The following is a 17,519-nucleotide window of genomic DNA, read 5'->3' as shown; positions in this document are numbered from 1 at the left end:
GTTCCACATTGTGTTGCATCCTTGTTGATGTCGTCCACACCTGTGACTGAGAATTCATCCTCTTGGATGCTGTCGACAAAGACTTAAATAAATTTGTTAGTAGAAACTGTAAATTAGAAAAAGTGATAGCATCTCTTACGATGTTTTTCAGTTACTCTTAATGTGAAAGATGTCATATAAGTATGTTCAGTATATCTCTGCATACTCAAAGTAAATAATTAGTAGACATAGTACCGCTTTAGCTAGCGGTTTGAGTCAAAACATAAAGAAATATCATTCATATAACAAATAAGTATATCTTAATGGATAAGCATAAACGTCTTTTTCAACTAGATGAGAAAATAAAAAATTATTGAGAGTAAAAGATAATGGATACCGCTTTCGAACACAGTATGTCCATTACAACTCATATTTTGCTGAGGATTTGGAGATGTCATTGCTTGTTTTCTGCATGGCAAACTATGGTAATCTCTACAATAATCTAGATGGCTCAATGATTATCCAACTGTAACGAGGTGGATGGCTCGATGATTATCCAACTGTATTGAGGAGGATGACTCGATAATAGTTCAACTGTAACGAGGTGGATGACTCGATGATATTCACTTCTCAGGTCGTGCTAATAAAAAATTCCACGTTGTGCTACATCTTTTCTGATGTCGCCTGCACTTGTGGTTTGATTTGAGAATTCATTCTCTTGGATGCTCTCTACAAAGAATGAAATAAACTTGTTAGCAGAAACTGTAATTTAAATAGAGAAGTGATATATTTTACCATAGTCAACACATGTTCTTTTCTATAAATTAATTGTAATAAGATGATGACTTGATATGGTGTAGATGGCGATGCTTGATTGATAGGATGATGATGATGATCCATTGGTAGGGTTATAATGATCCATTGGTAGGATAATGCTGCTACATGTTAGGATGATGTTGCCCCATATAGGTAGGTTGATGTTGATGCTCCATTAATAGGACGATGATTCTTTGTTGATGATCCATTGGTAGGATTATGTTGATGCTTCATTGATAAGAAGATGATTCTTCGTTGATGATCCATTGGTAGGATTATGTTGATGTCACTCTGGGTGATGACGTTGGTACTCCATTGATAGGACGATGATTCTTCGTTGATGATCCATTGGTAGGATTATGTTAATGTCACTATGGGTGATGACGTTGATGCTACACTGATAGGATGATGATTCTTTAGATCCATTGGTAGGATTATGTTGATGCTCCATCGATAAAATGAAGATGATGTCCCTCTCGTGGGTGATATTATCTCATTTGATAATATTATAGAAATGTCCCTCTTAGGGGTTTCACATTACTGCGTCTGGTATCTACACGATTTGTGAATATTCCTCAAATGTTCTTGATGCTGAAAAATGTAATTTGATGTCATTATAGATGCTTGTTGGAACATCCGGCAATTGAAATAACTAAGAAGAGGCTTAGAATTGGAATTTTTTAATTTTTTTGAAAAAGAATTTGAAAATCTGGAAAATTTTGGCTAAGTAAGGAAAAAGTGAGTTTTGGCCAACTTTGAGCGGTCATAAATCCTAGCTCAGAATGATTTAGGAATAGTTCCAGTTATGGTTGTGAAGCTTGTGGAATGATCTTTCCAATGCCACCGAGTTTTCTCGATTTCGAGTTCGTATGAGCAAGTTATGACCATTGAAAGTTGGGCTGTTGGCAGGGAATCCGTCCGGAAATTTTAAGGGCATTTTGGTCTTTTCCTTAGCCATTTCTTTTGGGATTATATTATTGTATAGGGCTGATCTTTGGATCATTTTATCCCATTTTAAAAGAGAGAAGCTAGGGCTTGAGTGAAGAGAAGAAGAGAAGAAAGAGAAGAAGAGGAGATCAACAAGATTCGTCGAGATCATCGTGGATTTTCTTCGGGGGTGATCCCTATCAAGGCATGTGAGTTCTTAGTGTGGGTTGATCCTTTCCCCCACACCCCCAACTCATTTTATTATTGGGAAAGAGGATTAGTTGTGTTGTTGAAGTCCCTTGTGATTTGGGACATGTTTCCGGTTGGTTTTTGAGCTGTAATCTGTTGAACATTGAGGGATTTATGATTCTAAATGTTTGGGGTTGGAAACCTTGAAGTTTAGAAGGTTTAGAGTTGGAGTAAAGAGGGAGAAAAGTCAAAAATTGTCGGCGAAAAGGGGTGGCGCGCCGCGCCTTGCAGAGCGCCCCAAGAAGTGCTCTGACCTTCACCCCTTGGGGCGCCGCTCCCTGCAGAGCGCCTTAGTTGGCCCTCTGAGCTGCAAGGGCTAGCGCTCCGCACCTTGTAGAGCGCCAAGGACGACATGTTCCCTCTTTCTTTCCATGCTTTCTCATGCATGTTCCTAGGTGTTATACCTACGTTCCCTAGTTGTTTTCAACACCCCAAAGTGTTTCTAAACATCCCGAACTCATCTAAATACGTGTGATCATACACCTTAGATTCATAATTCAATTCAAGGCGAGTTAGTATCAAGCTAAGGTAAAGTTAGAGTCAAGTCAAAGAGTGTTAAGAAGTAAGTTCAAGCAAGTCCTCCAAGCTTTTCAAGAGTCGTTATTGAACGTTTTAACTTCGTTACAAGTTTAAAAATCAAGCAGGAGTGTTGAGTTCCAAGTCAAGAAAAGAGTCTCAAGTTTCAAGTCGAGTAAGAGTGTTGGATTTCAAGTTAAGTCAAGAGTTTAAAGTTGAGTCCATTTTCTCAAAAGCTATTAGGGAACTAAGTATTCCCGAAAAAGTTTATAAATGTTTTTACATTTAAGTAAGGAAGGAACCATGTTTTCCAAAAGAGCCTTTGGGCTAAGTTTTGAGTAATTATCTCAATCAAAGAAAGAAGTTAATTTAAAAGCATGAGCCAAAGTATTTTTGGGAGTAGTATTGAGCACCGAATTGGGGACACGAGTTCATACTAACTTAACTCTCCATAAGAACCATGCGCCAACATGGGACTTGACGTATCATTCTTTTTAGATGATCATGTAAGATTAGACTAGTGGATCCACTAAGCAAAAGTAAGGTCCTATATCACGGCAAGGTATAGGATGGTCCTCGGGCAACGTGAGGTAAGACGTTGTATCATCACTAGGGCTCATAGTGGTGGTTGTCGGTTAAAGAACCTCCCACAAAAGCTATCTTATTTTTATATAAGTAAAGTTGAGTTTGTTATCGTTTTATCCTTAACAAACTAAGTTGTCTACATTGTTTTGTAAGCTAAATATATATATTGCATGTGCCTTATTGCTTTCTATTTTTGAGCTCGATTATTCATGAGTCGAACAAAGTCAAGGTAAGTATTCTCTATTGTTTTCCTTTCAAGCTTAAGTCGTGGTTTAGCTTTCCAGCTCGCATACTCGTACATTCCATGTATTGATGCCAGTTGGCCTGCATCTTATTATGATGTATATACAGGTACCCCGGATCAGCATCCTGCACGTCGTTGATCCAGCTGAGCCCTCCAGATTCAGTAGTGAGCCTCCTTGCATTTCGGAGGACTCAGTTATTTTGTGTACTTAGTGTTGTTCTATTAGGATGTTGTGGGGCCTGTCCCAACATCCATCTCAGTATATTAGAAGCTTCATAGACAGTTAGTCAGTTAGTTTTGAGTCTCTCTTCTATGTATGTATGTAAATATCTATTTTGAGATTTGAGATGCCCTTGTGGCCAGATTTTCATAAGTTAAGTTGTTGTGTAAAGTTGCATGTCATTAAGCCATCCTTTTGAGTTAGGTTTCCGCTGAGTTAAGAAAGTCATGCCAAGGGTTCGCTTGGGGCCAGAACTGGTCTCCGGGTGCCGGTCCCGCCCAGGGTGTAGGCTCGGGGCGTGACACTTGTACATGTTGAGAGTGATGTTTTCACTTGTTCATATTTGAACATTTGTACTCATTGTGACTCATGTTTTGCTGGGAATTTGACCGAGGTGTTGTTGCTTGTATTCTGAAATGTTTCTTTTTTCTTCTAAAGAGCTTCAATGACTTTCCTGCTTCAACAGAAAAGTTGTCAATTTTGGAGAACTCCTCTCCCTTTTGACTTCTCCATATTCATTGAATGGAGGAATATTCTGATCTTGAGACAAACTTAAAGACCTGCATCCACAGAAAAATTGTTAGTTTTTAAAACAAATTGATATGTGTTGAGTTCTTCAATCGCTTGCTTCTTGTCTTGCTATCTTCGGCTAATCACTCTGATCTCTTGCTTCTCGATAGACATAAGATGAAATTATACGAAATGTTTGACATATCAAAAGACTAAAAAAGATTTTCAAAAATCAACTTGGAAAAGGTCATTGTCGAATGTCATGTCATGCATAAGTTAAATGAACATCCTTGGTTCGAAACTTCGGTGTATCTGATAGCTTGTTCTGGAGATTTCAAAATGATCCTTAAAGCTTTGAAAATCTCTGACATGGTCCTGCTGAAATCTACTATAATTGAAATTTTTTTGCAGTTAACTCTGAAATCCAAATGTGTCGGAGATTGTTGCAGTTGACTATGAACTTTAAGGATGTCAGAGATCATTTGAAGTTAGCTTTAAAACTTCTAATATGCTTGAAATATTTGAAATTTACTACAAACTTCTAATGATGCTTGAAGGAATTTTTGAGCTCGTCCTCAATTTTTTTTTGTCCCAGTTAGATATCTTGGGGTATCTCAAACTGTTGATATATGATTTGTAGAATTTTTTAGACCATCTGAAAAATTCTATCCCAATTGCAATTCCTACTGTATCTTCAGTCTTGAATTGTTGTAGAGATCCTCTTCTTGAGAATTTTTTAGTCCCTCTCAAAATTTTTGTCTCAGTTTCTATTGTAAAGAAAAATAGAAATCTTATGAGAGATATGATCGAGCCGTTGTGGCCCCTACATATCCTTTTGAGGCAGGAATCAGGTCAAACGTAGTTCCCCACTCAAGGATTAACAAAAAATAGGAAATTTTGATAAGGAAATGATCGAGGCCGACACAGGCCGCCTACGTATCTCATTCTTGAGAATTAAGGTCAAACGTAGTTCAAGTACAAAAGGAACATATTGAGAATATGAAGGGATGACTGAAGCCGACATAGGCCGCCTACGTATCTCATTCTTGAGAATTCAGGTCAGACGTAGTTCATAACAAGAGATAATTTTTGAACTATAAAACATAGGACGATTACAAGCAAATGATACGATTATAGTGAAATAAATAAAAGAAACTCTGAATCTTCAAATATAATAGCTCTTGATAGCATCAGAGTCGATTGGCAACTCGAGATGAATGTCTATGTTCAACCACGACATATGGTCAAACAAATGCATCGATGTATTTTTCAAGTGAACCGTTGAGTTTTCTTTTCTGAGCTTCTCTCAGATGGACCTATATTCTGGCTTACTTCACACAGTCATCCTTTTCTAGAATTACAGTTTTCTTCTCATTCAGATTCGACTTATTCTGATTCTCGAACTGTTTCAAATCTTTTACAAGGCGTTCGAATATCATGATCTCTTTATCATACTCTTCAAACTCATCTTCATCTACCTCATTTTGTTCATCCAACTTGTGATATGACATGATATTGACAAGTTTTAAAAAAAATTATTGAAACAAAAACAAACACTGTTAGATAGAAAAATTAAAGCAAGAAAAATAAATTTTTGTAATAGAAGAAGCCTTCATTGAAAATAAGGAAATACGAACTTTGGCCATGATCATGAGCCATTTTGCCTTTTCAAAACATTACAAGGAAAATTAAAACATAATTAGGTAAAATAACATAAAAGGTAGGTCCCGGGCCTCATTCGAACTACCTCCGATTTTTAAAATAGCATAAGATTCATCTTTGTCTATCAAGATGAACGAGGAATCAAGAGCGGAGTGGAAGTCCAATTAAGAACTTGCTCTATTGGCTCGGCATCTCGTATGCTTGGTGTCTTAATCATCTTCTTGGATGCAACATCACCTTCTTCAAAAATATCTCCAATTCCTTCTCCAAAACTGTCATCATTGGCATATTCTTCTACCAGAAAGGACTAGCATAAATGAGGCAAAGACTTTGGTGGAAAATGATTAATCCATTTCTTGTTCTGACCCTCTCTTGACACTAAAGCAAAAGCTTGATGGGGTGTCACGATCGTAAAATTGAGTTTGTCAATTATGCTTGGAGAAGCTACAACTTTCTCAAGGTTGTCAGGACCAGCCGGAACTATCACTTTTACCATGCACCACTCATCCTCCGTCTCTATCATATTGATAGTCGCGCTTCCATAGTTCGGCAGAGGATTACTGTTGACATTCGGTGTGACGATCCTGACCACTTTTTGGTTGATTAGGTCCTGGATCTTGTGCTTAAGATTGATACAGTCCTCAGTATCATGTCCAACACTATTGGAGCGATATGCACACCTTTGATCAGGTCTGTAAAATCTTGAGCTAGTATCAACAGGCTTAGGCCCTACAAGATGAATAATACATGTCGCACTCAATTGCTCAAACAACTTCATCTGACTTTCATTGAGAGGAGTAAAATTTCGAGCATGCTTGTTCTCAAAGTGTGGACGAGGAGGATCATAATGACCGTGTTGAGGCAGAGGCATTTGACGATAATTTTGGGAGTTTTGGCGAGGAGGTGCTTGAAACTTTGGGTTAATCATGCTAATAGTGAATCCTCCATGATTCAACAGTGAATTACCATTGGCATTGGAAGTGATAGCTTGAAGAGTGACAATTCTTTGATTAATCAAGTACTGAATTTTATGCTTCAAGTTAATGTAATCGTCAGTGGTATGTCCAGCACCTCCTGAATGGTAAACACAATGTAGATCAGACCTGTATAGTTTGAAATTGACATTCACATTTTTTGGATCAATTGTTTGTATTAGACAAGTTGCTTTCAACCTCTCAAAACGTCGAGTTCGACTTTCAACCAAAGGAGTAAAGACTCGACAAGGTTTCTTCAAAAACATCTTACATGAAAGATTGTAATTATTTCGCGACTGCGGAGGTACTTGACAATAATTTGGAGGGTTTTGGCAAGTTGGTGTTGATGTTTGGAAATTTGAGTATTGTGGTGTTTGGTAGCTAAGAAGGGCATTTTGGTAATTTGACAATGAGACTTGTTAACTTGATTGAACATTTGGATAATTTGGCAATGGAGCTTGGTAATTTGGGTATTTTGGTGGTGGAGCTTGGTAATTTTGTTGGATGGGTTTGTGGAGCTAAAGGGTAGGTTTTGGATGGTAAAGACTTTTGAACAATGAGACATGCATGCCTCTTTGATTTTTGGCTCGATTCAAATGAGATAGAGGAGCATCTTCCCTCTTGCTCCTCAATGGTCCCGAGAATTCATCTTGGGAAGTCATTCGGATGATTTTTCCAGTCTGGAGACCATCTTCAATAGCTTCACCAATTTTGACTATCTCACTGAACTTCCCTCCCAAAATGAGTAACATCCTATTGTAGTACTCCGGCTCTTGAATGCGCACAAAGACTTCAATAATTTCTTTCTCGATCATGGGAGGCCTAACCCTTGCAGCCTCTCTTCTCCAACGGTAGGCATACTCTTGGTAGCTTTCGGTAGAATTCTGTTTGATTCTCTCTAAAGAGTATCGATCAGGGATGAATTCTACATTGTAACCAAACCTTTCGATGAAGTCTTTAGCCAAAGCGTTACAGCTTAACCACTGCTTGATTTCTTTAGAGATAAATTATTCCAAAACTTCTCATTTTAGACTTCGACTAAAGAGTCGCATTAACAAAGCCTTATCTTTCCCAACTCCAATAAGTTGATCACAATAAGCCCTCAAATGAGTCAAAGGATTTTCAACTCCACTAAAAGTGTCAAATTTTGGTACATTTTATTAACTTAAGGAAGCTCCAAATGTGGATACATGCACAAATCTTCATAATTCAGCCCCACAATGTCTGTGGTGTATTGAAAGTCCTTTATTGCGTTCAAAACTTTCTCTCTGATGCTTTGCTTAACCTTTCCTTTCATGACCTTCCACACATTCTCCGTCTTCTCAAGTTCAAAATGTGTAGTAGAGGAAGGATATGATTATGGCGACATTGGAAGATGAAATGCGGTTTTTAGAGGTATGGGTTAAGTAGTAGGTGAGTTTTGGACAATTTGAGTAGGGGTTTAATGGACTGGACGAAAATTCTAGAAAATATTGGTATTTGGATTTTGAGGAGTAGGTAACTTTTGGTGTGAGGTGCTAGCATGATGTAGGTTAGGGGTGGTTAAGTCAATCATATGAGGCTTTGGATTCGTAGCGGTGGATAAATTGTTTGGAAAAAGTTTGGATGTTGGATCTGAAGTAGGAAAATGGAGTAAAGGCCTTCTGTTATCTGGAGTAAGAGTTTTGGTAGCAATAGCCAGATTCGTCAAATCTCGGGTCTTATCTATTTCAGCCCTCATTTCAGCAATCAGTTGGAACAATTGTGCAATCAACTTGTTATGTTCAGCAATGATGGGGTTATTCACAATTTATTCATTCAAATCAGTATTCTCAACATTTTCAACCATTTTTTCTTTGCCTTTTGACAAACATTGGTCGGAGAAGGAATCTTTGGGGTCTTTGGACCTTGTGAAGTATGGATGTTCAACCATTTTCTCAACACATATCAGTTTTGAGTACCTTACAAAGAAAAACAACTCAAAGACAATGTGTTAGTTCGTGTCGATGATAAATAATATAAAATATCACACCCATTACTGTAAACACATAAGAGTTGCTTCATTTGAAGATAAACTAGCTCACACTCATAGAGAAATGACTCAATAGATAGGAATTTGTCTATTTGAATTTGAGCTTAGTGAATCAGAAATGTTGACTTGAGTCAGGACAAAGTCGATTGTATCTTTCATTGTCGTACTTCTAATTTTTGATTGAGATGTAACTCTAATATCTTTGTAAGAGTTGAAAAAGATAGAATTTCTCAAAAATGGGACCGAACCTTTAATACGTATCTCACAACTAGAATTCAGGAATCCCTTTTTGATTTGAGATAAAGGGTTAACCTTTTTTCTGAAATGAGAAAGTAAGATGTGAAAAATGAAGTTCGAATTTCGTTGGGAAACTAAAGACTCGAAAAGTATTTGGACGCAGTTTTGACAGTGACTTGATATTTGTGCTTAGGGGTTTCTAGAAAATTTCCAAAAAAGAGTAGACTAGAAATCTTCAAATAAAGCAACATAATCACACAAGCAGTTAATCATGTAGCACACAAACATATATTGCGCGTTCTAAACAGATATGTGACCCTTTTATGCCAAGGGTAGGCCTAACAATTTAAGGGATGTATACATCATTTGAAACATTCGATTGCCCCTTAAAAACCCAAACGATACAAATTTTATAAATAAACTGAATGGGGATACATAACAGTAAAAATGGGATATAAATAATTAGTTCCATGCACGAGGTACAATCCTAGGTTATGCCTCCATGGAAGGTCATTCGTTGTTGATTTCTTCGCGCCATCTCCAGATGTCCATCACTTTTGGGTGGAATAGTAGCAATTATAGCTCCTTCTTCGACTAAAATAAACTGTCAAACTTCCAACCCCAATGAACAATGGTGTGTCAAACGACGTACACAACCTTCAAATTTAAACACATAAGTATGAACGTTCGTTTAGGCCGAGGGCCGTTTTGGACTCAAGGTAGTCTCTCTAATGGGCCCAACACGTCTTGGGTGTTGGGTCATTTGAGTTTAATGCACTAAAGGGATTTGGTTTCGCTCTACGCTAGTTGACTAAAATTGGTTTTGAGACAAGATTTGGTTATCCGAGTTGGACAAACTACGAGGTGAAGTATAATAAACGACGTTGGATAACTACAAGCCAACTATTCGTTTATCACTTCAAAAGAATTCAAAGGTGTTTTTCTGAAGGACAGTCGTGGAAAACCACGTAACCGCCTTTTTTTCTAATGCAAACTATTTGTCATTTGGCGGAATCGACACCATGAATACCACAGTTTATAATTTACAAGAATCGGAAAAGGGCCTAAAATACCCTCGAAGTATTGGAAATGGTACACAATTACCCCCATCCACCTATTGGCCCCCAAATACCCTTTCCATCCACCTTTGGGTTCAAATTTACCCCCTTCATTAACAGATTACAATTTAAAATAATTAAATAATACTTTTAATTACGTGGCACTCAACCATTGGTTGTAATTTAATTATTTAATATAATTTTAAATCCATCCATTACCCACCCATTTTAACTTAACCCGCCCCAAATGTTATCAAACCCGCCCCTACTTACCCAATACAAAAAAAACCCATCTAATTAAGAGAACCCTAAAACCCAAATAAACACTTCATTTTCTTCCAATTTTTTCACGATCTACAGAGGGTTTAGAACATCAATATTCTTCTTCTTCAATTTGTTATAAATGTCAACTTCTTCTTCGATTTCTTCCCCTGAAGAACTTCAATCTCGTACATGTAAGTGCGGATTTATGGCAAGATATTTTACTGCTACAACTCTTGAAAATGGTGGACGCCGATTCTACCGATGTCGTCGTCTTGGGTCAAATTCTTGTGGTTATTGGAATTGGATTGATGACAAACTTCCACGTCATGTGTCAACCATGATTCATAATCAAAAAGTTGAATTAGATTCATTTCAGAAAGAAAGAAATCATTTGAAGAATATTGTGGAGGATATGGGTGGCATTGAAGATCCTTACTTGAAGGATATGATTGCTGACGAAATGTCTGAGTTAAAAGATATGAATGGAAATGAAATTTCTGATTTGACGAAAGTTTCTACCTTGAAGGGAAAAATGTCAAATTTGGAGTTGCCGGATAAAATTGAGAGTTCAAATCTAAAGAAAGTATCTAGCTTGGATGATAAAATTTTGAAGTTAGAGTTGAAAGTTCATCAATTGATAAGTTTGCTTGCAATTTCTTGGGCTATTATTGTTGGTTTTGTAGCTGCCAAGATGATGTAGTGTGGTGCTATTGTTTGTGTTAAGTTAGTATTATTAGATTATGTTAGTTTTGTGGGTTTTTGTTATTGTAACGACGGAATTTTGCAACTTATTTTGTTTTGAAAATTTGTCAAGATGATGTAGGTTGTTGTTCTGTCTACTAATGAAGAATTCTGCAGCTTGATAAGCTGTATTTTCTTGCATTTTGATCACGCAGTATTCGTGCACTTTGTATATGTGAAGATATAACAATAGAAATTGATATTACAAAATTATTACTACTATTTACTGCAAATTTTGACATTAATAATTAATCTCAAACATAGAGTAAAGCTAGTTGAAAAGCAAAAGCAAATCCTTTTTTTTTTTTTTTGAATCTTAATTGTATATGTGAAGATATAACAATAGAAAGCCAATTTCAAATGGGCACGAATAAATCCACATAGTGCATAAGTGGTGAACTGGCCAGTGTATCGGCCAGACTCATCCAAATGGCTAACGTTGAGCTGAACAGATGCATGATCCTTGGAAGTGATCAGCCTGTTAGTGGCAGAGCTGCATCCAAATAGTATGTTAATTATCCATGAAAACCTAACATACATCTTCATTGAAGGGATGAAGATGGGCAGCTGATTCTAATCCAAAGTATTACTAGGAAGCAAGAAATACATACCACTTCCTCGGGATGTAAAGGTCAATGTTTTGTCCCTCGTTGTTCTGCATCTTGACTTTATAAGTGGAAAGCTTAGGGAAAGCAAATTAAAAGGCATGTAGTTAACAAAACAACATACTGTTTTCATGGATCCAAATAGTTAACAAAACAACGTACTGTTAACAAAACAAAATGCAAAAATAGCATGCAACTTTAACACAATCAGAAAGTTGAATGGATCCAAATAGTCACACATGTAATTGAGATACAACATCTTTTTGGTGCTAAATCAATTAACTCTATACAGGCAATACAAATTTCAATTGCAGAAAAAAACTTGATTACATGAACATGAATCGTACATCAATAATCCAAATTATTACAGAAACAATACAGACACCACAAGATGTAAACTATACATGGCACCATGTGACTGATGGAGACAAACACACTTCAACAAGGAAGGTAACTACCTGAAGAAGGCTCGCTATATTACTGAATGGTCACAACATTCAGAAGCCAAACGTACATAAAAAACCAATCTCAGACATTAACACTGATAACAAAACTCAGCATTCCAGTCTCAAACATCAAAACTGAGAACAGAACTCAACAATTTGCCAACAACCTAGCATTTCAATCTCAAACATTAAAATTGATAACAGAACTCAACAATTTCATAAATTTTTCAGGTCACAAAATATTTTCAGCACATAAAACATTGTCAGACTAATTTGTCATTAACATGCATGGCCAGTGACACACGGTTAAGTATCAGAAAATAGAAAACTAAGAAGTTTCACTGTGCCATTACATACTAAACAAAAACTTAAAACCATTACTTAGCAACTACTTTCTAATGTTTTCCCCTCTTTGCCTTAAGCTTGCCAATTTTTTTCTCCTTGTCTTTTGTCAACTGATTTGAGGTCACACGTGCTTTGTCTTTCCAAGTTAGCTTTTTTGGTGAGTATGGCAGATTAGTAGGAATAGAAGCACCATTTTCATCACCCCTGAAACTAATCCTTCTTGAACCAATTGGTTGTTGTTGCAGCTTCTTCATTTGTAGTCTAGTCTTTTCTTTAGATATCATCCTAGGTGCAAACACTATATCCTTATCCTCAGATTCAATACCATCCTCAACTTCATCAACAGTTGCAATTGAAGGTGCAATAACTATTTCTTTTCCACTATTTTTAGACCTCTTTGGAATTGCATCAACTTTGTCCTTTGAAACATTTTTTCTCTTTGATTTTGAAGAACCAGAAGCTTCATTGAATGCTTGACTTGATTGCTGGCTTGTTTGTCGACTAGAAGATGCAACAAATCCAGGAGTTGGCATAAAGACGGATTCATTTTCTTCACTTAGTTGGGGTGCCGGGAGAACTTGTCTTCCTTTTTGAAGCTATAAAATTTGTGAAAGAGTAAGATAAATAAATATACATTGTAAGTAATTATAAATTGATGAAACATAACTTACCAAAGGACATCTTCTTCGATTATGACCTACAACACTGCAGTTTCCACATGTCATTTGCAATCCTTTTCTACTTTTCGACCATAATCCCTCCCTTTTTCTTGCCTCATCCTTTTCCCTTACTCTCTTTAATTTTGGTCTACCAACCAATTTATGAATTTGTGGTGGTTGCATAGCTTGAGAAGGATCAATTTTCCAGAATTTCTCACCCCTAACAGGTTGAATTTTAGGCTGGTACACAAACAAGTAAGCTTCTTTTGAGTACCACCAATGCATCTCATTCAGTGGTTCTAGTCTATCATGTTTTAATGCTTTAATAGCATGAGGACATGGTATTCCTGTCAAATCCCATGTCCTACAAGTACACTTCTTTGTAGCAAGATTCACAACATGTCTATCTATACCCTCAGCCACCTCATATCCTAAGTCTCCATTAGCAACAACTTGACAACCTTGTGCAGTCATTCTAAAATCATGATACAGATCCATGAAGTATGGACAATACTCTTCTGTCCACCTCTTACCCTCTTCTTCAAGTTGTTTCAACCTTTTCATAACCTATAAATAGTAGTGAAATATATAACTTATACATGACATATATAATCTAAACATAACACCTACATATTACTATCAGATTAAACATAAATAGTTATTATCAGATATTTATATAAAATAGTGGTAGTACATTAATTCTAATGTCTTCCAGCATCTTGATTATTGGTTTTGCCCTTGCTTCCAAAATCCATTTGTTGAATGACTCGGTAAAATTATTTTCACATGAGTGGTTTTTGCAGACAGTGTCAAAAAAGGTCCTACACCAGTGTTGTGGTGGATACCATAAAAGATCTTTGGCTGCTTGTTTAGACACAAAACCCATAGACTTTAATTGGTTATTAAATTCTTCTTCATAGGTACTCCAAGCAGACCACCAAAACATTTTCTTCATCTGTACACCACTCCAAGACCTGGACCAATTGGCTTCTATGTGCCTTGCACACCATCTATGTTGTGCTTTTGGAAGCAAATCACCAACAGCGCCAATCAAGCCCTGTAACAACAAGAAAAAATAGAATAGAATAACTTTAAAAAATTCAAGTGTATACAATAACAATAATAAAAAACTATTAAACACTTGCAAAATTACCTTTTGTATATCAGACATAAGTGTCAATCTTTCACCATCGGCCAACCCCAATGAGTTCCTCATCAACTCAATGAACCATTTCCATGTTCTAATAGTTTCTCTATCCACCACTGCCCAAGCAAGTGGATAAAAATGCTTCATTGAATCTTGTCCAAGTGCAACCAATAAAATTCCCTTGAACTTCCCTTTTAAAAAGGTGCCATCTAACCCTATAAATGGCCTCAGACCAGCTCTCCAGCCACTTTTCAAAGCCTGAATACAAATATACATTCTCAAAAACTTTATTTGTCCATGTTCCAACAAAACCTCTTTGGATATGTTTATAATCACATCAGTACCAGGGTTGTTGTCCCTTAACTCTTGAGCATAACCCTCCATTTTATTGAAATCATCAACATAGCTACCATCTAATTTCTCTAGCACAAGTGTTTTGACCATATTCATTTTTGAATAACTAATATTAAGCCTAAAGTTATCATCTACAATCTTTCTCATTTCATTCACTTTGCACTTAGGATCATTTTGGACCCTCTTCTTGAAGTAGTGTGCTAGAGCTTGTTGAGTAGCTCTTCTATTCTTGAATGCTTCTGGACATGTATGTTTTGTTTGCAAGGTCTTAATTTCAAATCCTTGCCCTTTCTTAACTTTAGAAATCAGACACACAAAAGGACAACCAACAATACACTTATATCTAACTCTAACAGAGTCACTCTTACCAACCCTAAGGGCAACCTTCCTAGCAATTGAGTAGTAGCTTACAACCCTTTTAGCTTCTTCAAGGTTCTTAAAGCTCGTACCTTTTTCCAACTCTTTAAAGTTGTCAAGTTAATCATTAACTTCTCTTTTCTTTTCCGACCTAAAGGATTCCAATTCTTCACTATTGTAGTCACTGGGATAAGGTTCATTTTCATCATTTTCTTCCTCACTTGATTCACCTTCAGTTGCAGCATCTAATGTGACTAGGTAAGGTTCATTTTCATCATTTTCTTCCTCACTTGTTTCACCTTCAGTATTAGCATCTATTGTGACTAGGTAAGGTTCATTATTGTGGCTGATGTCAATAGCTGGAACAACATCATCCCCATATCTACAGCAAACAGTTCAAGTACACCAGACCTAACAGACAGTATTGTTTGTATTGTTCTTATGCCAGAATCCCCCTCAATCAAATAATACCTCCCAAAAGGTCATTTGAGTAGAAGTTGTTGGACCTTACTAAAACCTAACTTTTCATGAAACTCTTTGCATATGTCTATATATGACAATAAATCTGGATCATATTCCTTCCAAACATGAGTCAATTTTTTAATGTAAATAACAGTAGGTGTCAGTACCCACCTACCCCCATAATAGAATAATAGGTCCACCTTGTCGACCATTCTTCAAGAAAAGGACATTATAGACAAAAAAGAAAGAGAAAAGGGCTATTAGACAACAACAAAATATTTTAAAAAACAGAGAAATCTACCAAGAGTAAAGGAAAATCAAACTAACAAATACACAAATCGAAAAGAATTATAACATAAAGAGAGAGACAACGAATAAAGACATAAAAGAACAAACTTGAGACAACAATATAAAAATCCTACTCGATATCAATATAGTAACACAATACACTAACATAAATAGACAACACAAAACAAACTATTGTATCACCATAATAATTGTCAAAAAAGCATAGAAAACATGGAACATTTACATTAATAGAAATCGATTCTCAAAACAAGTAAAATCAATAAAAACCTAAACCATAACTGAAATTCCGAAGTGCACAAAAGTTCTTACTTGAGTTGAAGTCGAGATTGTGAACGAAAATGCCCTTGCAATCTGAGATCTTCACTGATGAGTGTAGTTAATAGGATTGATATTCTAAACCCTCTGTAGATCGTGAAAAAATTGGAAGAAAATGAAGTGTTTATTTGGGTTTTAGGGTTCTCTTAATTAGATGAGTTTTTTTGTATTGGGTAAGTAGGGGCGGGTTAAGTTAAAATGGGTGGGTAATGGATGGATTTAAAATTATATTAAATAATTAAATTACAACCAATGGTTGAGTGCCACGTAATTAAAAGTATTATTTATTTATTTTAAATTGTAACCTGTTAATGAAGGGGGTAAATTTGAACCCAAGGTGGATGGGAAGGGTATTTGGGGGACAATAGGTGGATGGGGGTAATTGTGTATTTTTCCAATACTTCGAGGGTATTTTAGGCCAATTTTCGTACAAGAATTGAAACAAGTAGACAATTAAACAAATAGTTAAATAGGTTAATCTTAAGGTTAGAACCCATTCAATTCTCCAGCAGAGTCGTCATTCTGTTTTATTTTAAAAAATAAAAAAAGACAGATTTTAGAGTCGCCACTTAATTTTTAAACAAAAATCAAGAAAACTATTTTTTCCAAAGATTAAAACAGTAAATCTAATGAACATATTTAAAGGGGGTTTGGGGTTCATATTAATATTTCGGAAAGGGTTTGAAAGCATCCGAAATGTCCGCTAACATGCGCTTATCCAGTAATTAACTATTTGGATAAATGTTTTAAGAAAATAAGCAACTTAACTAAAATTGAGAAAACTAACTATCTTAAAACTTAAAAATAAACTTAAAACTTGAATTATTTTTTAAGGGAAAGGAAGATAGTATAAAGGAAAAAGAAGATAGTATAAAGGATTTACTTAACTAAAATATTTTACAAAGTAACTTAATTAGTAAAATAAGTATGATTATTTAGTCTTTAGAAAATCTAGAAACAACTAGCAAATAAACAATTAAACAAATACAAAAAAGATAAAATAAAGAGAAAGAGATTTGGACCCAAGTTTGGTTATCTGTCCGATTGGACCAGTACTTGGGCCTAATTCCGTTTTGGGCCTTTGGCCCAATTTCACCAGTCCTAAAATCTAACAGGATAGTAACACTACAAATAAAAGGGCTTAGGCCCAATAATAACAAAATACAAAGCTGAAAATTTAGGGCTCTTTATGCATATCAGGCACTTTCACTTGCTTCGAACTCCTACAAATTTCAATTTTCAGCCTTGTTTAGCTTCTGGGGACCTGTTCATCAGCATCTTTAACTCGAAAATGGGGGCTAACTCGATAAAGAAAAATTTGGCCTCCATGGCCAAACGAGAAAATGCAAGGAGATGAGATGAGAGTCATGGCGAACTCGGGCAGATTTCACACATAAGAAAACAAGAGTAAGAATTAGTGCAGGTCCGTATAATAAAATCAAATCATGTAATGAATAGATAAAACTAATCTCATCCTTAAAACCAAGGACTCACGGGAAAGGGAGCAAACCATCAATTTAATATATT

At 36.0% G+C, this 17,519-nt stretch overlaps 1 pseudogene; it reads right to left on the bottom strand.

The window, feature by feature from the left end:
* Positions 1–13,712: 13,712 nt before the first annotated feature.
* LOC125835561 (uncharacterized) lies at positions 13,713–15,580 on the bottom strand (annotated as a pseudogene).
* Positions 15,581–17,519: the final 1,939 nt, after the last annotated feature.

This window comes from Solanum verrucosum, unplaced genomic scaffold (genome assembly GCF_900185275.1).
Source record: "Solanum verrucosum unplaced genomic scaffold, falcon-dt-bn FXZP01000040.1, whole genome shotgun sequence".
Taxonomy (NCBI): domain Eukaryota; kingdom Viridiplantae; phylum Streptophyta; class Magnoliopsida; order Solanales; family Solanaceae; genus Solanum; species Solanum verrucosum.
This window is presented reverse-complemented; position numbering and strand designations above follow the sequence as displayed.